At 43.2% G+C, this 27,171-nt stretch overlaps 1 pseudogene; it reads right to left on the bottom strand.

The window, feature by feature from the left end:
- Nucleotides 1–1,812: 1,812 nt before the first annotated feature.
- LOC108897325 (protein FAM53B-like) lies at nt 1,813–26,114 on the bottom strand (annotated as a pseudogene).
- Between the last annotated feature and the right edge of the window lie 1,057 nt (nt 26,115–27,171).

Below are 27,171 nucleotides of genomic sequence, written 5' to 3'. Positions count from 1 at the left end.
TCGTAGGCTCACTGACAGTATATACTATGGCCTGTCTCCCCTGTTGTTCTGTTTTTGTCTATCCATATGTACTATGCAAATTTTCCCCTAAACAACAAGTGCAACCTTCATTCAAGACATGAATACACACGCAAGTTCAACCACAGGAGGAAGAAAAAAGGCCTCAAAAAGCATTTCATAAGAGCATGAAGAAACATTCATCTGAAGCTAAGATGCAAGCATGATTCCCACTCAGCTGGACATAAACACTAGATAACTACAAAAAAAAAAAAAAAAAAGGGACGTCATTATTCTGAAATTCCTCTCTGGAGTTCTCAAAGGACAGTTGAAGTGATTTTGCTGACAGTGTACAACACAGCTTTCTTTGAAAACACGGCCAATGTTTTCTCACATGTAATCGAGGCCGAGCAGTCCAGGACGCTGTAAATTTGTGTAATGTGGCCTTTCCTCTCTCCTTCTCTCCAACGTCTACATTTGCCAGCCACAACTACAATGCTCCCTATTTATAGCGCTTTTACCTCAGATATTAACTCTCTCCCCCTGCTTAGCCTGCCACTTCCTGCTGGAGAGGAAGCCTGTGTGTGTGTGGTGTGTGTGTGTGGTTTACTGACCTTTGGGGAGCAGCGAGCAACCAGACTACTGTTGATAGCAACGGGATTTTGTGTTTCCAGCCTTTTGTGTCAAGTTAAAAAGTGAGGTGTGAACAGATGTCTGAGCCTTTCATCAGCTTGTGCCTGTTTTTGTTTTCCATCCTCTAAAACCCAGCTTTCTTTTTCACTGGCTCATCCCTGTTCTTGCAACATCTATAGAGAGACATACTCTCACCTACTAGGAATGAAAAGAAGTAATAAGTAATTGCCGGTAGAGCTTTTACAGGTTTTCTGCGTATATAAGCATATCATGCTCGGTATCTATTTCAGGGCCTTTGAGTGAGAATGATGTGTTGTGTGTGTACGGGTGTGTGTTTGTGTAAGCCAAAACCTCAGGGTTGAGATGTCTGAGTTCGCCTTCCTTCAAGGCTATGATCGAAGGAAAAGCTGCAACAGGCTGGAACATCCTGTTTTGGACGTAAACACTGTTATGCGGCCAGGACTTTCCTCTCCGTGTTGGAAAAAACAATCTGTGCTATCACTTTATTTCGGCATTCAGCCTCCCCCCAGTGACCAATAATAGTGACGACACGAGACTTTAACACAGTTTAAAGTGAGAGAGAGGCCCCTATAGAAGTCCTATAAAAAGGTGGCAGGTGCTTTTGAGTTTGTTTCAGCAGCTTGGACAGACATAAGAGAGACATGATAGGAAATCCCAGGGAGGAACAAACTCGCCCTGGCCGACGTGTCTGTCTGCCTCGCAGGTCTCGGGACATTTTCTCCTGACATCACCTCCTCTGGTCACCCCTGGGTTACCGGCCAGGGATATTCCACATCTAAACTTCCTGCCATTTTGTTTGGGACTGGTGGGCAACACAAGGGCATTACGTGGATGCTTACTTAACTTAGTGCATTCATCAAGCACTGTATATAGCTTATGTAGATCACAGTGAAAAGAAAATAGCACATCAGTTTGCTTCACAAACAAAAGGACATCAAAAATGCATCTGTGTAGGTTCAAAACAATGAAGTTTGAATGAGTGAGCTTCAGTAAAAAGGTTCTGAAATGTGATGCAGGAAGTGAGTGTGGGGGAGCGAGTACAACTTCTAAAGAGTATCTGGAAACTCTGCAGCTTATTCAGACTTTTGATCTTTTAAAGTGAAATCTGTCTCTCTTCAGCAATCTTGCTTCAGCTACAAAGCTGAAATTAAACCAGACATATGAGTGCAGATTGTAAATTTATTTCCTGTCCATTCTGTTAGAAGAAAGGCCTTGTATTCTTGCTCCTTCACAAACAGCTCATAAAAAACAGTTATTTAGAAAAATATACATTGATATTAGAACTGAAAACTTGAGATTCAGTGTTTAATTCAAATATACAATTTGCATATTAAGAAACTACAAAAAAAAAAAAGGTCAGAAATGGTGGCTTCGATTGAGGCTAGTTTCTTGGAGAGAACCGGGAGAGCAAGCATCCAAAAGAAGGCACTGTCATTTTCCGAACTCCTCATAAAGCTTATTGAGCCTACATTCAGCGAACAACGAAATCAGATTTTCATGTGTGCACAAAAGATGAAGAGGAAGGTCAAGGGTATAAGTCTGTGAGAAGAAGTATCTTCTTCCTGTTGTTTAACCCTCCCTGTTTCACCCCCCCCCCTTGTCCTTGACACCCCCACTTTCTCTGAAAAACAAACTTGAGCTAAATACAGGAGAGCCCAGCTACTGCTACAGTACTACAAACCTAAGGTTAGCTGACTTTGGAAAGGTCATCAGGTTGAAAAGACAGTGGGGGTTGGGAGGTTTTCTTAACCCTCACTTTCACACTCCTGAGTTTAGCTGAATACCCCAAAGAACAACAAAAAACAACTAAGGTCACTGCTTTTTGATTCGATCAGTAAGAATGTTCAAGGCAAATGTGTCATTAAGAAGCCACTTGTTAACAACATACTAAATCCTTCATCATCTTTATCACTTTCCTGGTCTTTCTCTCATCTTTTTCCTCTCAAAAACTTCCTCCTCTCATTCTCTCACAGCCCTCTCTCATTGCCATCTTTCGGTACATCATCAACGTCCAATAACCATCAACCACAGTCCAGACACAGTCTTTTAAAATCTCCTAGAAAATGTTCAGTTTCTTTCAATCTGGTCAAGATCCAGCTCTCCCCCCAGCTGGAAAATGTCCCTCTTTGTCCCACAGTCACCCTTCCAGAGGGTGCGATTGCCGCCCACGATGCCGTCAGGAGACGCAGGCCGCGAGTCCATGCTACAGGCCGAATCGCTGTCAAGCTCTTCATAGGACGAATCCTCTTCTTCCTCCTCGTCGTCTCTTGCCACTTTCTGCCGCGACTCCAGCACCAGCTCGGACACAGCTGTGAATTCTGAATCAGGTTGGCCGGAGGTCTCGAAGGAAGGCAGCGGAAGGGTTGACTGGCAGCCGTCGGTGGCTGAGAATCCGGGGCAGCTCAAGCTCTGAAAAGTCTGAAGTTTCTGAAGAGACAAAGAGAAAAAAAAATAGTGTTGGTTTGTATCACATTCTGACTATGAAAGTACAAACATTTGTCTCAGGGGAATTGGAGCTCAGGGTTTTCCCAAATGTCAGTTTGAGACTGGGTTTCAGGTCGGGTTGCCAAAGCCTGGCCTTCCCTTTCATCGCTGGCATGTGACCATGTAAACACGCAAGTAAACACGAGTACCAAGCCATCGTAGAACATACACAGAAAATAAAACCTTCTGTGTTGTTTGAGAATAACACACAAAACACTGAGATGAGTTGCAAACCACAAAAGGTATCTTGTTTCAAACTGTGCCCTAGGCCTATTTATCACTGTGGAAGCCACCGTGACACACACAGACACACAGCATGACTGGAAACCCAACCCTGTATAGTGGAGGACATTTCTTGTTATTCACAGTTGTTAAGATGTTTTGTAGTCCTAAACATGTCCGTGCAGCTATGTGTGGTTGGGTTCCTGCTCTCAACACTTGACCTTAAAGAGATTTAATTCACTAAGAAGCCGTCCCCTGTTCTGCTTTCATGCTCTCTTTCCAGCCTGAATTCCTCTCCGCAACAAAGACGAGCGGCCATGCGGCGCAGTGAAAGGGTTAATGATCTCTGGAGTGCCCCAGTAGCAGATGTTGGAGGCATGGAGGTGAATAGAGATGAGGTTTTCTCTATAGAGCCTCGGCTTACATGACGGACACCTCTAATGTTCCCTAGCATGTGTTAGGACATTGCTTTTCCTGTTACAATGAGTTGGGAGTCTCCCTTTCTCGAGTCTCACTTTAGTAGGCTCACTTTTTTTTCCTTCCTGCTCTGATTTAGCACAGTCCAAAAGAAAACGCAGACTTCAGGCTGTCCGACTTAACTTTATATGTTAGCTGCTCAAACAGGGGATCAGGGGATACTTCGTCTGCTAACGCTTGAGGTGATCATGTGAGGAGTGGGAGGCCTTTTCTGCAGTTGCCCTCGCTGGAGTAGAAAAGGGGATTTCTAAGCCCTTGCTTTCTCTCTTCAACCCCCGGTATTACCCCACTACTAATTATCACAGCAGAGGAGGAGACGAAAGGAAGAAAGAAAGGTGGGGGTTTCTCCACAATATGCTTTCTATAAAATCTACTGAGGGCTGACTGGGATTTGGGTGGGCGTGGTGGTAGGTGGGGGGGGGGGGGTTTCTGCTGTGTACCCAGCTTTGCTTGTGTGTTTTTATTTTTTCCTTTCTTTCACTTGAGCATACCCCCAGCCAGATGGAATACATCCATACACACACAAACTATATTCACTCTTTAACCTCATGCTGTCATGTCTCATATAACACACTGCCTTAAGTGGGAGTTGGGTTTTCTTGGTCTAATCATTTTCAGACTAAGAAATTAACATTTTAAAGTTGTAAGCCTTAAAGGGGTACTCTAGCAATTTAGTACTGCATGTCCACAAAGCTGGGAGACTCACAATAAACATTTAAAAAAGACTGGTGAAACTGATATCCTGACTTTTCGTCATGAGTATCAAACTCCAAAGACACTAACTGCATTGCCCCGAATGCAACTAGATAGAATCCTTAATTAAACCATCCCAGTGTTATTTTTTTTTCAAACTCCTCTAAAGCCGCAGAAGACATTATGTAATTGTTTTCAGAGGCTGAGTAGTACGCCTCATGATGAGTAAACTGAACTTCCTGTGTAAATGTGATGGAGTGCTCCTTAAGGTGTTTAGTGTTTGTTCATGTGCTGTAAATGCACAGGTCCCAGAGCTCTGTTCAAAATGACACCAACTGACTGAGAGGATTCACAGTGTCACTTTGTTTTAATAAACAAGACAGTCAACAGTATGGTCCGACACGGTGATACTAAACTCATGATTGGATCTTGTCTTCTGCATTATGTGGCTCCAGCATCATTCCCGGGGTATCGTGTATACAGAGTTTGAAACTTGAGTAGGAAAAGTTGGACTCTGCTAATAGCAATGAAACAAAGACAGGCAAAGAAAGAATGCAAATATATTAAAAGGCTGTTTCTGATAAAATGCAGGTCATAAATAGCATCAAAAATGGAGTAGGATAGGAACTAAACTGATCCATTCATGAGATCTATTGGATTACTCTGTAACAGCAAGCCTACTTGCCATTTTTTAGATCACACAAAAAGCACTCTTTTATTGACATAACTGATACTCTGGTTATCCATTATTCCCAACCCTGATCAACACAACCAGAAATTCCACTGTAAATATGTTATCTACATCATGATGGAACGGCAGCTGCTCTGGGAGAAGCGCAAGCACAAGCCAAGAGGTTAGGCAAATATCCTCCCGATAATTAGAGCAAACAACAAACAACACCCTGTTAAATACTATGGCAAAGGTCCTGCTGTGCACTTGCCTAGAAACATACAGGCACAAATGAGCACATATATACAGAGAGAGGACCACAAAACAACAAACAAAGAGAATCATGTAGTTACTTTACTATAACCTCAATGTACAGATTCAAAATATGAGCATATGTTTTTGGATAAGCTCTGTGCTGAAATGAGGTCAGATAAACAACAGCCAGCGACACACTGCTCTGAGGAAGACAGGCAAACGGACCTCCAACAGCAAACAACTGTAAAACAAAAGAGAGGGCAGAGGTGCAAGCAAAGACAAGGGAACTTAACTCATTCCTGACACCCAGACTACATAGTTGCACACCTCCGCATCAGTTTATCTGTGTCAGAGCCTGTGTATGAATGCCTTTGCTTTGCTCTGTGTATTTGCCTTGTATTCACTGTACCACAGAGAGAATGCATGGCAGATGCGAGCAAATGCATTGAAGTAAGATGAGAAAAAAAGATAAATACAGATCGTTGAGGTTGAACAAGCAGAGGTAATACATGTGACCGACCTTTGGGACGAGTCGCAACCTGTCGTACGTGTTCGTGGTGAGCGCCGCACCTCGAGGCGCCCACCTAGGTGTTCCCACAAGCCTGCGGGGCTTGATGCTCAGCTATGATCGCCATGCCTGCCATTCCAGGAATGGAGCAAGATGGAGAGAGGAGGGGAGGCTCGAGGCTTGGGCCGGCGAGAAGATATTAATAGAGAGGAGTGAGGAGTTTGTCTGCCAGCTTCCCTACAGAAATAATAGCCCCTTTCTTTGCCCTGCTGTTTCTCTCCTGAATGCACAGACACCCGCACACTTTCAAGGGCTCGCTCAACACTCCTTCTTTTACCATCTCTATCCCTAAAACAGCTAAGCTGGGGATAGTCTGTATATTTTTTCCCTCTTCAAAATGTACAAGTTGTCAACTGGAGCTATGAAGACCCAACACATATCCGAATGGAACTGGCCAGGCGGGCCTCACCCAGACCATTTCCTCAAAAGCAAAGAGTGAGCTGCATCAACAAACCTAGGATGAAAAGATAACATTTCCAGTCTGACAACTCACTTCAGCCTCTACGCAGAGGAAAAAACAATGAAAGGCCAAGGTGGAAGGGGGGTGGGAGGGGGCAGTGTTGAAAACGAGGTGGCGGACGGAGGAGTGAACCGACACACACGGCTGACAGAGAGTATATTCAAGGAATTTTGGGTGGGTGGGTGGTGGGGTGGTGGGGGACTGCATGTAAATCCCTGCGGTAGTCGAGTTATAGACGATTAGCATGACATGCATCCCCAGAATTTGCACCCTCCTTCACTGACGTGGTCCAGGAATCTAGGGGCCAAATTACACCATGTTCCACTGACAGCACACACTGGGGATTTGTTACGTGTTGACCCTCACAATCCCTCACGCCCTGAACCTCCAGCAGACTTAATAACTGCATTTATTGTCTGACTGTCTATCTGCACTCCTGCAAATGTCACTGGACTGTTACCAAGTTTGCTCTGCGTACAGTATGCACCAACTACTTTTGTTTTTCTTTACCTGGACTTTATCACTCATCTACACACCTATAAAATCAATGAAGCATGGTGGCAAGCGTGTGTAGGTGTGAGAAGACGTAATTACTCTTTATTGACACCCTAAGGCAGGGTCGAGCGGGACTCCACAGCCTGAAAGCGTTGTGACGAGACTCATCCGCTGACATTTATAACTGCAGGTACAAATCCCTCTTGCAAAGAACCAAATTCCCATAAGCGGTGGTTAAAAATCATATGATGGTAATTCTCATGTTCAGTCCCCTCACTATAACTGACACAAGTTGTAACCAGCCCCTCGTTTCCACATTATCGCTTCCTTTTCCACACAGTTTGCCAGCTACGAGCTTTCCCTTTTCCCTTGGCTCTCACTGAGACAAACCACCTCGTTAACCTATGACAACTATGCGAATCTTCAATGGGCACTTCGGGTTACTTAATTTAGCTTGACATAGTGCAACCCTGCTTGTTTTGGTTCCTAGGCTCATCAGATGCAGCGTTTTACCTGCAGTGATTATAGACAAAGTTAAGTCTGCATTGCGAAAGAAGAAGAATAGCATGTGTTCAAAATGGTACCGTATGTTCCCCACTCAAGGCATGCAAGCAAGTGCATGCAACCATGCAAGACAGTTCAAAAACAAAAACAAAAAAAAAACTGAACTGAAAAAAAGAAACTGATGTGAGAAACAATGGCCCTCACTTAGAGCAGAAAAACATGAATACTGCATTCAAGCCTTGCTGCAGCAAGAGGTAACCCAAAGCTGACTCCCCGTGTGTGTGTTTGTGTATCTGTGCGTACATGTGTGATCATCATGCTTGATTTTTTCCCCCCTCTTAGCAGCTGGCATGACCAGAGGAAACATGCTCGCTAGGCTCCATTACCAAAGCCTTGTTGATCCAACCCTGGCTGCGTCCTGAAGGGTGAAAGGCTGGGAACACAAATCTTTGGGAAAAGGGAGGGAGGATAAATTGATGGCACTTTCTAATAAGAGAAAAGGAGAAGGATAATATTTCCTGGATGGGAGGTGTGTTGAAGGAAGATTTTAACATATCATATGAACGACGCAAGTGCCAGAAAGCAGAGGGTATACAGGGCAGGTTGGCTTTGTTTTTTTATTTGTATTTTTATCTTTATCTTTATTTAACCAGGTGAGTCAACTGAGAACCAAGTCTCATTTACAATGACGACCTAGCCAAGAGGCAGCATAAAGAGGCAGATACAAGAAAGTTTGGTATCGGTGGTCTGCCGTCGGTGCTGTAGCAGAATTTCAAGAGCACTCAAATGAATAATGAAGCAGGATGTGATACAAGAATCAAATCAAGATTTTTCTGGGCTCCTGTAAAAACGTCAGAGCACTGCCAAGCGTCAAAACAGTACATGTCATTAAAATACTTCTACAGTTCTATTCCTGGTTTGGGTTTGTCCAGGGGTCATTTATGCTCTCTGGCTGTTCTGCTGCTTCCTCTGACCTCATATAAGAACAAACTAACTCTTGTCGATGGGGGTGGGGGGTGGGGTCGCAATCCGGAGTACTGCACATCCAAATATCCCCACTATTAATCACCTGTGGTTGCTTTAACTGCCTGACAGTAGACAGAAGTCACATGACAGCAGTAGTGAAGCAGTACAGTGAATGAAAAATGAAAATACCGTGTAGGAGTTGCAGAGGGGAAGCAAAATGACTGGTCGGGGGTCCAACCTTTGGGATGGGCTGTTTACCCAGACGAGTAAATGAGATAACAAACCGGAGCCGGGCTTGCTAGAGTGTGGCGCTAGGCAGCGTGACCGAACATGAGGAATGCTTCTTTAGCAAAGCACCACTCCCTTAGCTGGAAGGAGGGAGGCCTGAGATCACTTAGCCCTGAAGTCTCTGACCAACAACACAGAAAACTTAATTCAGCTTGATTTAATCCAGTCCCTGATCAGACTCTCAGAGAGAGAGAGAGAGAGAGAGAGAGAGAGAGAGAGAGAGAGAGAGAGAGAGAGAGAGAGAAGAGAGAGAGAGAGTGAGAGAGAGAGAGAGAGAGAGAGAGAAAGGCCTAGTTACGTTTGAGGAGCTCTTGAACTTCCACTTGGTCTAGGAACAAAAAGGTATTTGTCTGTGTATGTGTGTGTGTGTGTGTGTGTGTGTTTGGTAACTAAATGCAATAGAGCCCATTTGGCAGCAGAAAAGCAAAATTAGAAATAAGCTGATGCTGATTTATGTTTAATGAGGGAATGCAAGTGATCCTAAACTCTGTGAAATGAGTCAAATTATAGTAAGACACATTCACATGAATGTCAGTGTGTGCGTGCTTATCTGTGCGTGTCAATGTGTGTTCAACATTTCCAGCTAACCTGAGTCATCTTTGCCAGGTCCAGGGAGGGCCGCTGCTCCTGGGCATCTTCCTGTCTCCGGCGCTTCATACCAATCTTTTTGTCGTTTAGCACGCAAGGCTGGGACCTGCTCCGAGACAGACACCCCGTGCCGCCGGCTCTCTGGCCAGCTCGCCTCCCCAGCTCAGGGGTGGAGTCTGGGGAGCTGGCCTCCGACGCCTCTTCCCTCTGGAGCTCCGGCAGGCTGATCTGCTCGTGGGAGAGGGAGAGGGGCCTGAGGAAGTGGTGATGGCGGGAGTGGTGATGATGCGTGGAAGAAGGAGAGGTAGGGGAGACTGGAGAGGCAGTGAACTGAGGGTGGAGAGGCAGTCGCTGGTTGAAGAATGGCAAGTCCAGGGCTCCATCTGAGGGGATGCTGGAACGCGAGGGCAAACTGAAGCTGGAGCTGCGCTGCATGGTGGGAAAGTGACCACCGGAGAAACCACCAACTCCTCGGACGCTCCCCCCACTGTGGCATCTTCGTTTCTCCACCGTTGTCCACACTCGGGAGCCTTGGGGCCTCCAAGATGAGCGGAACCCGCTGAATTCATCAGGAGAAGGACAGGGAGCGACACTGACGTTTGCTTGGAGGTGCTGTGGGAGCTTGGCTGGTGGCAGTAGTGGTGTAGTGCGCAGTGGTGGATGTGCCGTGGGAGTGGGAGCCGGTCATGCTGCTGCTGCCGAGGCTGAGGTCTCTTATCAGGCTGGTGATTGCTGTGGCGCTGCCTGGCTCCTTGGCCCAGTGCCGGCTCCCCGGCTCAGGCATCGCATCCCACAGGCTCTCCAGACCAGCACCAGACTGGCAGGGAGCTCTCTGCTGAATGGCACAGCTTCGCCCCAGGTCCAGCCACCTATCTGCCTCTGCAATATTCAAAACATATATTCTCACGCTCACTGACCTCAATAGCAGCACTGTCTACATCTCAATATTCCACTTGTATTATGGTAATTAAAGCATAATGTATTCAAGTTTAAAAGAAAGGTAGTAATATTTGGAAGGATTATTAATTTCTCAACTGAGACAAGGCACAAACAGGAAATAAGCTTAAGGTGAGAGCAAATGGTTGCTGTAAGGATAAGTGGTTTGGAAAAAAGGTTTACTGCCGGCTAAATGCAGTTGGGAGGTATTTAACTAAGAAGAAACTGAACATAAAGTTAGTCATTTAGGGAAGTTAAACACCACTAAGCACAAGGATCAACAGAAAATTATGAGCTTTGGTGAATTTGAAGAAAAAAAAAAAAACTGTCATCAGTTATTTGTTTTCAAGTGAATGACAGGATTAAGCCTTGAGGAAGTAACACTGCAGCTGCATGGTTCAAACCAGAACCACTCATTTGTAACTGTGCTGAAAGCTGAAAAACAAAAAAACAAAAACTGACAGCAAGATGAAAAGAAAGTGAGAGTCATTTTCTTCAAGCATATGGATATGCTTGGGAAAGCAGTGCGACTTGCCAGCTGTCTCACCATGCGCACAAAAGAGTCTATCACACGCTTGTGGGAGATAATACACCTACAGTAAAAGTGCCATAGTGGCTTGAGCTACCAAGCCAAGTGGTTAAGTTGTGAATCTATTGAAGCTTTTGGCAAATAGGGCCCCCTTGCTGATCCAAATCCCATCCTTTCGGGATGCTTGTCTCTAATTCTGGCATGCTCTCTCGCAGACTGGTGGACGGAAATCATTGTTTTGGGCGGACAAACAATGCACGGGGGCTACAGTGACGACCTGACAGGAATGTTAGGAAAACAACTTGACAAAGGGAGAAAGGGATGAACTTCAAAAGGCCACCCTTTGAAAGCAAGAGACAAAGTGCTGGTTGAGCTAACAAGACATGCTAGACAACGTTAATGTCAACATTAAAAGTGGAAACAGTAAGCCACGCTCCTCCCTGTGACGTCACCGCATCTGCCCCCAAAAAGAAAAGGAGGATTGTGAGCGATGGTGGGGGGTTGTATTTACAGTAGCATGTCTTTTAACACAGGGGGTAATTACTGCAACACTAACTGAGCCAAAGGGAAATTGTTGACATAGGCAACAGCATATTCAATTACAATTCACTCCCATGAGAGTGGTGTGCAACGTTGTGTGGAGGCAGGTGCACCCTGATCATGAGAGGGGGATGAGTGACAGACGGAGAAAGGGAGAAGTGAGAGACCGAGTGCGATAGAGGGGATAAACAATGAGACGGTTATAGCGGGGGTCGCCGACCTTGATGGTTCAATTTATCAAAGGATTACAGGAGGCAAGGTATTATCCTATTACATTCGTAAAAACTAGGTTATAACAGAAAGATCCCACCACAAACCAGGTCACCATCCGGATGTTTAAGTGTAAAGGACAGAAAGGTGAGAATTTTTATAGCAAGAAAGAGGAAGCAAAGATGGAAAGACAAAAAGAAAGATGTGAATGGAGAGATAACTTACCCACAGTTCCACAGGGGAAGAGGGTGGTCCCTCTGCTCATAGGTGTGGAGCTCACGCTGTGGAGGATGGGCAAAAAGAGGGGCTGACAGTCAGGGAGGTACAAATAAACCAAAAAGTGGAACAAAATGGTTGCTGTCACGCTACAATCAAATGAGAAAATCTATATTAATTATGCATGTTTAACACCCCTGTAGATCTGGAACATACTGAACAACAGGTGGAAAATGACCACTTAAATGCAATTCTAAGGTGCTTTGCATGTTGAGTATTTGCCTTTTATCCTACTGTAAAATGCCACTGCACTATATTTGCACTTTTTACTCCATTACATTCATTTGACGGCAACCATATTATTACTAGTTGCTATGCAGATTAGGATGTTTCAAACCTGTAATGAGCATATAATATATGATGCACAGTTAAACAGGGTATTAGTATATACTACCCAATCCTGCAAATTAACCCACACAATCCATTAGTATAAAACAGTTAGTAACTCCATCTGACCAGATACAACTTTGAAACGCTTACTTAAAGCTGCAATAACCAATATATTTATATTAACAATAGATCAAATAAACGTGTGTAATGTGAAGTGTGCTCGTAGTCCGTGAACCCGCAGAGAATTCCCACCTAGCTCTGCAGTTCCCTGCAGCCCTGTGGAGCTTTACAGCGTCTGTCAACAACCTGCAACTTCGCTGTTTTGGTTCACTCTCATTCCTCTTGTCAGCCTCATTCCTAGAAACAGGCTAATGTTTTTACTAATAAACCATGTATTCTACCTGCTCATTACAAAACAGCACATAGTTCCTGACTGACTGGCACACAACAACACAGTAAAGCATTTAACAAGAGCAATGGATATTTTCCTTGGAGCTGGTGGAGAGCAAAACAGATCAAAAAGTGAATATTGGAGTTACTATTGCTAATTCTGCTCCATTTCTACTGGATTTATGGGCAACTGTTTGCTAACTCTATGTAGCAAGTTCACAAAAAATTGTTTTTGCATGTTTAGGTTTTGAATGCAGGGGTTTCACTTCCACTGCTGTGCACAGCCTAGCTAAAAACTGGCTACCCTATGCTAGCTACACTATTATTATGGAGTATTTAAACTCCAAACCAATCTTCTTTATAAGTGTAATACAATAAGCACCTTTCTTCGAGCTTGTAAGGCCAGACTAACAGAATTCATGACAAAGTTGGTTCAAAATTTACTTGAAGTTTTAAGAGGAGAGCTGAATTGTAATGTCACACTGTAGAGAGCCTTATTAACAAACGTCACACCACACTAGTTTTTATAAAGAGCAAAGGTTAGTTAGAAATTCACAAAACAGTTTTGTCTTCACACACCTATCTTCAAAACAGACACCTATCCTCTTTCACAGCTCATTTCTTACAATAGGGTGGTGGCTGTCTGTACAAAGGACAAAAGGAAAATTCCACAATGTGTTGCTCTGACTCACCTTGAGGTCATTACCACAACAAATAAATGTTTTCTAGGATACAAGATATAGAATCCAAAATAAATGGTTATTATGTTGAAGAAGACAATTAATTGAATCAATTAGTACACTCAAACCTTAAGCTTTTATCTTTTTTGAAAAGGTAATATCAAACCAAGTAAACCACCACAAAATCTGTGCAAAATCCTTCACATATTGACTGATTTAGTTTCCAGCCAAGATTTACAAAAGTGTAGAAGAGATGTCAAGACCTAATTAGGCTCTCAAGATAACCAAAAAAAAAAAAGACATTTGCAAGGTTGGTTGGTCTGCATGCTAGGAACGATCAGCTAAGTGGTTCCTGGACAACATGTGTGTTAAGGAATTTTTAAGATAGAGGCAGCAAGATAACAAAAAAGTGAAAGCTTTGATCAGATTACAAATGATTTGCAGCTCCTCTGTTGTGCTATCTGAGTGGAGTGGTGATAAAAATAAAATGTAATAGTGCAGGTGAAAATAGCTCTCAGGACCTCCCAAAAATGCAGCACTCTAACATGTTGCTTCTCAGGTCATTAAAAGTTGCTTGTTTCAGCATGTAGGGCACAGGCTGAAATTAAATGTTGAAGGAACACTGAGTTTTTTGGAAAAGAAATCAAATAAGAACGTGTATCAGTTTCTTTTTAGTCTAGCACAAAGAAAGATATCGTACAAGTCTCTGAATTCTGCTGGAGGGATGTGCTCAGTTGGATTTAGAAATCAGGTTGAGAAATGGTGAGTGTGAGGGCCAAACCCTACAGTATGATTCACATTATTCTCACACTCAGACATATTAAGTAAGCCCACTTGCCCTTCATGGGAGCATCTGCATTTGTTGCATGTGTTTTTTTCCACTCATCTTGTCAGGTTTTTTACTTTAATTTGTCAACCATTTGCAGGTCTGGGGCATGTCCAGACTTTCTACGCACAAATACTGAATCAGGAGGAAAAAATCTAGTTGACTTTTCCATAACAAGCAAATATTGAGTTGTCTAAATACTCAAAACCCACCAAATTTACATGTTCACATACTTTATCAACAACAGTCAGTCAGACTTGTGAGATGCTAACGTTACGTGCTGTGGGCGCAGCAATTATGTGAATACTACGTGCAAGCTAACCCCGTCTTAAACTAATTGTTTCATTTTCTGTTTTACAAATGTTACACAACATACAAGCAGTAAAAATTGTCTTGGACTTGTTAGGATGTACAGTATATTTTTGAAACTTTTGACAGAGCTGTGTTAGGCTAGCTTTCCCCCACCTGCTTTCTTTGTGCTAAGCTAGGCTAACCACATCCTAGACCTCTTAATATTGCACACATATAAAAGTGATATGGATCTGCCAATGAAGTGAAAAAACTGTCTTCATTTCACTGTGACATTGATGACAGCTAAATGTTAAATTACTCACCACCATTAGGCAACCAGATTGTGGTCTGGCGTGCTCACTCGCATTGTGTAAGTGGGGATACGTGACAACCAGAGGCATCTGCTGCATGTGGTTATGCACTTATATGATATAATCACTGGCCTATTCATGTTACCAACTACTATCCTTAACTGCAACATCACATAACAACTGGTCTGCTTTGTATAAGATTAGGGTAAATTTCTCTCACCAGCCGTCTCTCGATGTTCTTGGACCTTACATCATTGACACCCTTCTTCTTTTCCAGTGTTTTCGATAAAATGATCACCATGGTAGCACGCAGCTCTGCTCCAATCTGTATGGGTGCAGGAGAAGGCTACGGGCAGCCATCTTACATGACGGTGGAGGGTTGATGATGCATTTGGGCGAATCAGGTGACCGGCTGGCGACCTCCCATCTGCAGAGCAGCCCTCAAGTGCTGAAGATGGTGGTGGTGGTGGTGGCAGTGGTGGTGGAGGTAGGAGGGTGTCTCTCACACTTCAGCCACTCCCTGTGTTTATGGAATGAGATAAAGGGAAAGAAAAATATAAATTATCAGTTAAATACTGACACTGACACACAAGCTCATCCAAATCCCTTTAAATACGACTTTGTATCATCCAACAGGGTCCCTACATGAAGAGTTAAAGAGTTAAATCTGAGTTTAGGGTGTGCACATACAAGCAGGATATTTGTAACATTACATTACAACTAGCTTGTGAAGCCAATCATGACTCAGTATGTAACTTACACAAGGTGATGAGGAAACAAGTGCACATCCACTGAGAATGGACCTTTCTTTGAAGTAAGAGACACCTTGTGCCTAGTATTACATTAAGTAATACTATTACTATTACTATTAATACTATTAAGTGAGAGAATGAGAATTTTGAACAAGGTAACTGAACTCTTTGGCAGAAACATGTCAGACACAGACAATTATTCCAAGCAGACATTTTTATATGTCTCAAAACATGTCTTCAAATAAACTTAGTTTAAATTAGTTTCCTCACAAACACAAATAGGTGGCAGTAAAACCATTTTTTTCTAAGGCGTATTTTCATTCAACCATAAATAAAGCCAGTCATTGTTTATTGTAAGTGGTGGCATATCAGTTACATCTCTGATCTTGTAGCGTAATAACATGACATAACATGAATCCTCTCTTTCTAAAACAAACAGTTCTATATATTTTCTCCTAAATGAATTGAAAACGTAAACAAACAAGACATATTGAAAGTATATAGGCTACCATGTTCAAAACTGGCTCATGTCTGGATCTAATTGCTGACCCTTGGCCTGAAGCACCGGTTCACAACTAAGGTCCAGCCCAGAAATCAATTTGTAAAAGCAAAAACCTGATGACAAGCATAATTTACCAGCAGACATAGTTGAAAGGAAGGAGTGCTGATGTACGTTTTTCCATTCAATGTTTAACACCCTGACACTTAAAGTCGCTTCAACCACTCGTATACATGCCTATAAAGCTACTGTCTTTGTAAACACAACATGCAGCCATATGGGAAAATTGTTTCCTTATCCCCGTAAATAATGATCTCATGCAAACATTTTGCATGAGAACATAATCCATGGAGCAAATGGGAATCTAAACATGCTGCAGTCTGGGAAACGACATCACTCCCATCACATGACTACAGATGTGGCTCAGGAACACGTACAGAAAGGGAACATATATGGAGCTGCGGTCACCTCATGGACTGCTGGCACCCGCAGATGGTGAGGCACAGACAGTAGCTGCAGCAACTAAACACTAACTCTTAAAAGAGGAAGTTATATGTAAGGCAGATGGTCCATATGCTTTTTCGTTTTTTTTTTCCCCTCCTTTTCATAGACAAACATGCCTTGTCATGTCCGCTCTACTCAGCCTTTGTGATGCAACTACTGAATGCATGGGAAAAATCTCAGTAAATGATGGGCAGGTTCAGCTTCCTTTATACTTGGTGTGAGGGTGGAGGGGTTGGAGGGGGGCAAAAGCAGGAATAACTACAGTGACCTTGGGCTTGAGCCTCTCTCCTTCATTAGCCAACCGCCACACACACTGACACACTGAATTAGAGAGTAGCAGCACAGTTCAGATCCCCCCCCCAATCATCTGCTGGCTAATGACAGCTTCCTGCCATGGAGCAACACATGAAGCTAATGGATCTTCCAGGCCTACTATCCTAGTATCCTGCCCGTTTAACATGTGGTTTCATGTTAAGTAAGTAAGGGCTGCTGCACTTATAACATGCTTTAGCGAGAAGGATGCAGGTGCGCGCTGGGGATCAAATGAGTTTTGTCGGGCAGTAACTTGTGCATAGTAAAAAGAGACATATCAAAAAAAGAAAAGATGGCGTGGGTTGTTCACGCAGAGATTTGATAAAGCAATTTAATACCAGTCTAGTCATGTCTTGTTACTTTGCTATGTCATCTCTATCCTTTCCCTCTTCTCCAGCCCCATGACTACATGAAGACTATAAATGTTTCATGTAGGCCTGCCCCAAACCAACTGCTAGCATATGACTCCCATTATCTCCATTTATCCTGGAGAGTCATTGGAGCACAACTGGGCCTCCGCAGGCAAGAGGGGCTGGTGTTGGTGGTGGGAGTCGGAGGAGAAGGGAATGTTCTTCTTGATCAGTTTTGCAGATTACCCTACTGATTGGGACTGACACTGAGTAATGGGCGCGGCAACATAGCAGGGTTTGTGTGCTTGTCAGAGTGGGAGTTGAGGGGCATGACGGTTGTGTGTAAAGGTTGTTACAGTGTGCTGTTTGACTGATGTAGTTAGGAGGTGTGACGTGTTCCACCAGCACTGAAACATCACCTTGACAGTGAGAACAAGAGTGTGTGTGTGCGTGTGCGTGTCTGTGCATGCATGTCTGTTTACGCTAACCTGCAATTGTGTGCATGTGTAGCGACTGGCAAGTGGGGTCATGGGAGAGGGCAGACCGAGTGTGAATTCAACCCTGGACCCATGCTTACTTAATGAACCGACTCCTCATGATGGGGAAACCGGAGCTTAATAGAGAGAGAACTGTGGAGCACTTGTGCAGAACCTCTACTGATCTTGCAGATAAGATTTTCACCGCTTGAAGGAAGTCTCCTTGTTTCCTACATCTCACTACTTGAAAAACCTTTATTGTTTGACTTGCTGTCATACTTAAGAAAATCCAGACAGAAACCAGTTTGCCAAGACACCAAGACAAAACTCTCACTAACCATTTCTCATAAAATTAACCTAAATCACACAAGCTCAGGTTTACATCTGTCACTGAAAATCATCTGGTATCAGCAAACCAAAGGCTGTTCCTTAAATGACAGTTTGATTCACTGCGCCTGAAAACTCCCTAACATTGCGCACAATGATTTAAACAAGGCATTGCAGATATCAAATGCTGCATGACCCTGGAACTGGATGCGCTATTTCTGCCTTTCAGATAATTCAATTACAAGAAATTTGACATTTTAAGGACAGCTGCCATGTTTTTGCAGTTTAAAAATCAGCAGTACAAATCAATGACAGCCCGGCAAGAAGTGATCAGGAGTAAAACAGGCTCATGTAATCATAGGCATCCTACTAGCAATAAGGTCTACTGAGCCTTTCCAGACAAGAAGGAACACTGTTTGCAATGTTAGATCAAATCTGGTCTCTGTAATTGTGCATAAAGTCATATAACATTTGATTAGAACTGAACTGAAGGGAAGTTTCATCGCTAAATGGAAACCATGCAATTGTTTGGGCCTATAAAACATTCAAGGTTCATGTAACTAAATTTGACCTCCATAGTGGACTAAAATCTAATGGTAATTCTGGTCAGATTTGTGTACGCCAGGGTGCAGACAGCAGCTCTTGGCTCACAATAGCCAATGACTCAGGAGGGCACTAGAAAGGCCAACTAAGATAATATGGCTCTTTGCCCAGGCTGTGATTTGTACAGGCAGATGAATAGAAGCCTATTTGGGGCCCCCTAAAGTTCTGTGACGGGGTGTTTGGTGTCCATCACCAATTGGCTCTGGTTACTGCATACTTGTGCAGAGTGCGTCTGGTGTCAAGACTTTGATCGGTGGCTGCAGCTGAAAGAAAGCAACTCATTTCATACTAATGAAATGATGAGGAACAAACAAACAAAACACTGCACGAGTGAAACAAGAGAAAAACTTTAGATTCCAGTTTCGAAAAGGTTAAATGTTAGCAATAAACTTAAGTTTTATAGCTTTCTCTTATCAGACTGGTATTGCTATAATAACATATTTTATGGTGCAAGAAACTGTATGCTGGCATCTGTTTTTAGGTAGTTGCTATGGCCATGGGAAACAAAATTAAAACATCAAAAAAAAAAAAAAGTTTTGCACTCTCAGTTTTTTTTTTGTAGTTAGGGGTGAATAAAAGTAAGAGCCGTGCTTTTGTGAAAGTCTGCGGTGTGGACTGTTAATTCAGGGTGAACACACAGCCACCCCTCTTTCATATAATGCAGCCGAGGTCGTAAAAATGGCCCTAGGGAGGTCAAGACATACCACTGAATCCTCTGGCCATCACCCTAGTACCCACTGGCAGGGGAACACTGGCCAAAAACAACACACCATCACACCACTAGATCTTCAGAAGTGCATAAACAATGAAGTGCTCATTCAGTCAAACTTTATGCATTGTCAGTAGTCAGGTACTGGCCTCCTGCTGCAGATTCCCCTGATCGTTTCTCTAACGACAGCGACCATTGACCTTTGCATAAATATAGTCAGCGCTTAAAAGTCTGTACTTAATGAGCAATTTAAAAAGATCATTTGTGTTATTTATTTTTTTACTTTGGAATAGGAACTGTTACCTATAACAACAAGTCTGCAATGAAAACAGAAGCAGGAATCATAATTTCTTGAGCCCTTTCTCAAGAGGCAACCTGACAGTCCAGTTAACACTGGTGTTCTTCTCTCTGCCTAGTTGGCATGAAGACACACCAGCGAAAACACCCATATGAAATGCACACTTCCCTTTGCAGTATATGGGCGCTGTTTCCCTTGTGGTCACATGTCGCTGCTGAATTGGGCGTGGAACGTACTGACTTCATTACCAAATACACGCAGAGAGAAAAACTCAAGTGATATCCACAAAGCATTGTGACACAGAGTCAGCTTCACATATAGCGCCTCACTGACCTCCCCTGCCTTTTTTTTTTTTTTTTAAGAAAAGGAAGAACACAATACACAAGTGCAACAAACACCAAATCATGTAGTGTAAGTAAGCTGCAACATAAAGGAAATAGTGACTTGGCTTTCCCCCTCTATGTTTACTTAAGCATGATAGCTTTAAGATAAGGCTAACTTAATCTGCTATTATCTGCTGTTGTTACATTTACTGCCAGAGAGCAGATAAGTAATGTACAACATGTAACTTAAAATCATCTAGTCAAGCCACCAAATATTAAAAGCATTTTTTCAAGTAAAGTTAATTCAGTAAGATTTTTCACAGATCTATCTGGGGTCCAGTTTCTAAGTCAGTTTCTGACTTAGTTCAGTTGCTAAGTAGTACACTGTTTCAAGGAGTTTGATAGGTAGTCATAGCAACCAGAAACAAAACAGAGGATAACAGTGACAACTGTTGATATAAAAAAGGCAGACATCACCCTGCTAGTGAGGAATAATATCTGGACAGCTCATTTTTATCAGTGGGTTTGTTACAGGAAACTACACTTACAGGACTATAGAACAAGGCCAGTTAACTAAGTTGCAGCAAGGTGACACACAACCTGTGAACACAAACGCAGCTTCTCTATTTGTGCAGCCTGAAACTGATTCAGGGTCAGCCCCTGGGTCTCAGACCAGGACTTTGTTAGCTGTAATCTTAAGAAGCTTGACAGGCATAGCATCAGGTGTTTCAGTTTGAGTAAAGGAGGGTATGGGGCCTCCTGCCCCCTGGAGTGACCCTCGCATGCCACGACTCTCCATACATCAGGTACCCCCTCTAATTACACTACCCCCCCCCCAATAAATCCGTGCCTTTCCGCCTGTGGTTTCTTACCATTATCCATGAGTGCCTGTTCTGTTCTGCACACACTAACCAGAGCCCTAATCCATCAGGGATACATTACATTGGAGCCTCCAGCACTGCTAGCAATCCCCCTGCAATTGCTCAGCTCAATAAGAGGGACCACTCCTATGTTGTGTAAGCAAGTGATGTTATACAGGCTGTCACTACCAATCAGCCAATAAAGTGACATTACTGCTGTTACATAACACTGTGCTCAAGTTGTGGAGGTGTATTATGGGTGAGTTGAGAGTGTGTATGGGTGGGAGAATGTCAGAAAGAAAACTATGAGCAGCATTCCTTCGGTCCATTCATTCATTCATGAGGGGGCTCAGCTCGCCATATGGACCCTCTGACTGCTCAGCACAGTGTGTCGTTGGGTGTGTAAAAGCATCGATTCAAGATCTGAAAGTAAACTGAAGGTCTGCCATTTTGGATGTTTTTACTGAAACGCCACATACAGACTACTGTTTACACAGCTAAAATTAGTGTAAAATGAAAAATGTTTGAGTTCTCCATTCTGCAGAACTGAACAGGAAGAGAGAGTGTTGGGTTTTACATTTTACATTCATAGAGCTGTTATACTTGTGGGAATGGTTTAATTTTATGAAGTAATATCAAATCAAATTGTGGGCAGAATGTGTGATTCAATCTAATCGCTGCTGAAAGACTCTAAAGCAAACCAAGTTGTTGTTGGATTGAACTGTTGCACCACCACTGTGCAGTGATATGGTCCATATGCTGGGCAACAAGGAAGCAGCAACAGTATCCATCTTTTACCAGAAGTTAGAATAGGGGTGGAAATTTTCTAACTTACACACAAACTAAAGATTGACTAAAACTGCAACACTTCTGTCAGACCTCCATCTGCAACATCCTAAATCTACTTCCTGACATTCTGCAGTGAATCAGCTGATCCTCTGCCAGCGAGCTCACTGGTTGCAAATCTTGCTGCTTGGTGGTGCTCAGTCTTGTGCTGTTTAGGAATGAACTGCAGGTGTATGTAAATCATGCAGACTCCAACCCCAACTCCTGAGAACCGATCATCATATACAATATGACACTACAACCGGGTGATATGACATATGTCGCTGTGATAACTCTCCTTTGTGCAGGCAGGATTGTCAGGACACACTGGCTCAGTTCTCAAGTCTAGGCGTGCACAAAGAGTCACTTTTGTAGAACATAATGCACTAAGTGTCAGGTTTGTATGAGGAAAATATATTGCGGTTAACTGCAGAGGTCCTATCCTTTGTAGTGGAAGCTGGGTGGTTAAAGTTTGTCACAGCGATGGAAAACCGGTTCTAAAAATACATCAGATTAAACCAGTGGTGCCAAATACCAACACACGCTTTCATTTCCCTTTTTTCTAGGGATGCAACTGGAGGATTATTTCAGCAGATTGACGGCCCATGCTGCTGATGGGAAATACGGATCTTATGGCTCCGGTCCTTTCTGAGAGCCATGCAAAGACCGGCTCATCGTCCTTTTTTCTCATTGGCTGGACAGCAGGACCAGCCCTATACATGTGAATGTCTGTCCTTACTGTGTTTTAGAATTTGGCTCATTTCTCCCCACACCACATCTACCTCTTGTGATTGGCTGGCTCTCACTGTTCACATAATAGGGAGGTAGTAATATGACTTCAGTCTCATAGCAAAAGTAACAGACAGGAATTGTCTACCAAATCAACAATCGGTTATTTAAATGACACTGTGAACACCTCCTGAGTCAGCCAATCAGCATTTAGTGTTGGGTGGGGAGATGACGAATGTGTAGCATCAGTAGCCGGCAGTGAAATTTGGACACAACAATAAAAAGAGCAGCTCTCAGTAAGTATGACCGAGTTCCCTTCGATCGTACCAAAGATCTGCTGGAAAAAAATCTGATCGGTCATGAATGTAACATCATTAGCCCACACCATGTAATTCAGATAGGAGCTACATGATGGCTGACATTTTGACGAGAAGCCAATCAGAGGCAGCAAAGGAAGAATGGCAACTACTGTCATTCACAAAGGGGGTGTTGTGATGACACGAGGCAACAAAGGTCAAAACATTAGCTGATCTCGACTATTATGCTCACACACTCACAAAGACCTACCTTTTGCATGCAACATTTCAATACCATCAGACATGCGATGTGCAGACAAACTATGCATAATAAATCTATGCGAGTGAAATGCCTCTTTTTTCAGACATGGATAAAAAAGGCCCGGAGGGTATAGAGTCACTCATTTGAGAGTCAAAAAGCGACACCAGAGACAACTTATGATGATTCCTAACTATCACCACACAGAAACATCACAGTGGGGATGTGTAGATGGGAGCATTCCTAGTGCATCCCAGAATGCTTTTCATCTCTAAGTAGAGTCTGGTGTCTGTCTTTGGGGGGTTGGGGGAGTGCTTCTCTGGTGTATGTGAGAATGCCCCTTTTCTTTTCTTTTCAGCTGCAGGTCTTTGGCTCTGTGGGAGTTGAGACGCCAGACTTACAAATCTATCATGTTAATGAGGAGGGAATATACAACATGAGGAATAACAGCATTGAAACAAATATACTGTGAAATAACCAAAGCAGTTGTTTTTAGCTCGTCAAAGCCGAGTGGTCTGGAGTTTCAGTGTGTTTGAGGCAGCAGCAGTTATGACTGCAGGTCACAGAGAAGAAAGGGAAGCTTCTGAAATGAATAGGGAGTAGCATGGAGGCACAGACAGGCATGGCTAACAACCCTTTTCTGATAGCTTTGCATAATGCCTCGGGCCAGAGGACGAGAGAAAGAAAGAGAGCCACAGTGTTAGAGGAACAGAAAGACAAACAGGAGCGAAAAAAACAGGGGGGGTAAAAAAAAAAAAAAAGTGAGACTGAAGTAAGCAGAGGGCAAAAAACAGAGAAACTGACAGAGGGAGGAAAAGTGGCAGCATGTGCGTCTGTGCGATGGAGTGAGTGAGAGCTGTGCACACAGACGGAGAATGGACCAGCGGCTCGCTCAGCACACAGGCACACAGCTGCGCACTGACAGAATGGAGCTCTAATAGGGCCTTTTGCCCACAACACAAAGACGCTGCAAATGTGTGCGTCTTAAGCACACACTGGAGCACAGAGCGATCCCCCTTTAAAATCCCACCAGCCTTAATTGCTTCCATAAATTATGTCTATAACATGTCCAAAACAAGTGTACAGGCTAACAATGCCAGAGCTGTTGTCCAATACAATTGCAGTGCGTCAAGTTGTGCCTAATCAAAAACATAAAAAAAGAAATATCTGCAACTTCTTCTGTTTAGTCAGATGTTTGGCTTAACATTTTTCATAATATAGAGAATTAAAAAACTGCTATTGAATGGTTTGTCTGAGTATTTTTTTACTTAGAACAGGGAACAGAAACTTGGGTATTAGCACCAGTATAGAACATTTTCAGCCTAGTACTTGTGTAATAAAATCAACAGATACAGTTCACGTGATAGAATTTGATAGTTATAAATACTTGTTCACACCAAGCTGTAACATTCCTGGACTGGTTTACTTTGGAAATCAAAGCAAGGTGCAGTCCTCATAATCTTCCTAAAACTGGAAAGGCAGATTCGAAATCCTCTGAACAGGTTTCCTCAGAACCTAAACCAGTATTTGCGAGGCACCCTTATCAACATCCCCTTTGTAATTAGACACAGGAGCTGAAATGTATTGAAATCTTCACCCCAGCTCTCCGCTTCACTTCCAACCTGAATTTCAGCTGCACTCTTCTTTGCGCTTGCGAGAGCGTTTTTTTTCTCATCAGGTATTCTCGAGACGACTACTGACATTTCCTGTTTAGTTAAACCAAACTAGCCCTCCATCCCCTGCGTGTCAAGGACAACCGCTGCTGCTGTGGCGGCAGCAGGAGGCATTTCCATTTCCAGGTATTTTCAATTAGGGTAACCTGGTACCAAACCAGTTCTTCGCTGTACTGTGTTTATGGTGTCCACAAACATCAACCAACTGCCGTGCAATATTAGAAAGGGCAAAACATAAGCACTAACAATTACCTCCTAACCCACAAAAGAAAGGAAGCTGACAATAAGCAGTTTAAGGCTTTGCGGCCACAGTGCTCCATTTTCAAAGTATAATTGGCTTTCATTTTCAGTTAAGTAGGCAGTAAAGAAGTTGCAAAATAAGTGTGAACCCTGCCCTGTGATTAAGACACGTAACCACCAATACACCTACATATGAACAGATATTAGGAGAAGGGAATTGATCTATGCACTTGAGCATAAAACATGTTCAGGCTTACAGTGTGCAGACTCCTCTGTCTGGATGTGATAAACTTATTTTACAGATGCTGTTTTCAGATCTTATCAGCGTGTGTTAGCTCAGTTTCACTGCTGTGTCATAACATAAATTTAGTGTATATGACTCTCTGTATATGACTGTTTTGCATAGTCACAAACAATAACAGTGTATATTTTGAATGGACTCTAAGGATGCAGCCTCATGACTTTGCTCTGACAAAAGAAACCAAATTGAGGAAGAAGAAGAAAGTGGCTCATAGTTTCAACCTCTTCAGCACAAAAAAAGCTCAGAAAAGCACTGAATTAGCTCTTACAGAATACTATCTGAAGAGGAAACAAACCCCTAAACATGTGGTGGAGATTGGTTGAAGATATGCAACCAGGCCGTGTGACTCAAAAGCTCCCAGGCGTCTCTCAATCTTCTCTTACAGACTGTGGTGAGGAGCTGTGTGTCAATATGAGCTGCAGTGCAACCACACTGCCTCTCCACCTACAGGTACTGTATCTGACACCAGCCTGAGTTTTATTATCAGGGTTGATAGATGGAGGGGAGTTTGCTGGCTCACCCCCACTCTAGCTGAAACTTTTAACTGCAGCAACAGGTTGGTAAGGCTCATATTCAGATGCTGAGACTCGCTTGTAAACTCCAAAACAGCTGATTTGGTCCAGAAACATTAGTATTAACTAAGACTGAGCCAATCATTTCACAACCACAAAGCATATGACAAGCCACAAACTGCAATTGTATATGCCTGATCTGGTTTAGAGGTAGCATAGGTCGAATGACAAAATGTCATCCCAAGTAATCCAGCAAGTAAGCAACCTGACAATGTTGCCATCTAATGTTTGAGTCCCAGAGAGGAAACCCAGCACGAGCAGACAAAGTAAACTTCACACAGAGTGGAGGAAGAAACATGATGATGCATGCCTGAACACAGCTGTAAAGATCGCGTTATCTGAACAAACGCCCTACTACCTGGCCAGCAGAGGCTCTTTCGAAGTTAGGTCATCTTCAACAAAGAGGGGTGGGAGGGGGTGAGGGGGCGAAAAAAGCAGAACAAAAATTCACAAAAGGTTTCTCGCAGTTGCAGCCGCCAGCTCGGCGTCGCCAGCGCAGGACTGAGCAGGACTGCGAGCAGCTGAGAGCTCGTTTGCTGCTTTCAACCCCTTCAGCGTTGATTGTAACAATATCCGCGTAAGGTCGAACCACGTCGACGCGGGGGTTGGGAAAGAGGAGGAGGAAACTGACCGACCAGAAAACTTGTTTACCAAGAGGGGGCACTGGGTTGCTGTACATTTAAATCCTGTGCAAGTGCAATTGTAAACTGCGAACAAACAAACAAACAAACAAACAAAAACGTTCAGCATATCATCACACGCAGCTCGAAGTTTTAGTTACAACTAACACCCCTTCCGAGTTGGTATGTTCCACAGTGGTCTGGTCCTCCCCAAGGCATTTACAATTCTCATGTGCTTCTTTTTTATTACTATGCTTTCCATTGATGTTAATGATGCAAATAGCTGTTGACATATTTGTATTACAAAGTAAAACTAAATTTACACGAATTATCTGAGCAAAAACGTTGTCACTAAACAATGCCCCCCCCCAAAAAAACACCCCTCTGTTGGACTCAAAACAATTACCCAAAGATGTATAGAAACAATTAACAATCAATAAAAGTTTTCTTAAATGTCTTGATGTGCTTGTATACTCTGCTACAATGTGGACATGTTAGTCATTACTGAAAAGGCAGAGTGTGAAACGTATGAAATGCCTTGAAAGACTGGAAGTCTTTCCCACTTCCACACTGGCTCTCCTGCCATGGAAAAACTTCACTGCTACATGGTGGAGTAATTCAATCAATCCACGAAAATCCTATTAGGAGACCTTCAAATGTGTTTCCAGGGAGATGGGGTGAAAAAACACATAAATATTTGCAGTATCACACTTGAGAGGTTAAAATGAAAGCATGGCATTCATGCTGGCAGGGCAGCCAGTGGGCTATGGCTTCAAGTCTAAAACCTTATAGGTTAACATTATGAGTGGAATAAAAAGTGCAGCTTCAAACATAAGTGCCAACCCGAAAGCCGTGAAAGTGCTGACAGTGGTAAATGTTCTGTATGGCTCAGTTCAACCCAGCAAGATCCACAGTTTTATGTTTTATTTTACTTCACGGCGGACGGTAATAAAACACTTTGAAAGTTGACAGTAAGAAATGGTTCCAACTTCCCTTTTGATTA

Source organism: Lates calcarifer, linkage group LG16_LG22, assembly GCF_001640805.2.
Source record: "Lates calcarifer isolate ASB-BC8 linkage group LG16_LG22, TLL_Latcal_v3, whole genome shotgun sequence".
NCBI lineage: Eukaryota > Metazoa > Chordata > Actinopteri > Centropomidae > Lates > Lates calcarifer.
The sequence above is the reverse complement of the archived record's forward strand: the minus strand, read 5'-3'. Positions and strand labels throughout refer to the sequence as shown.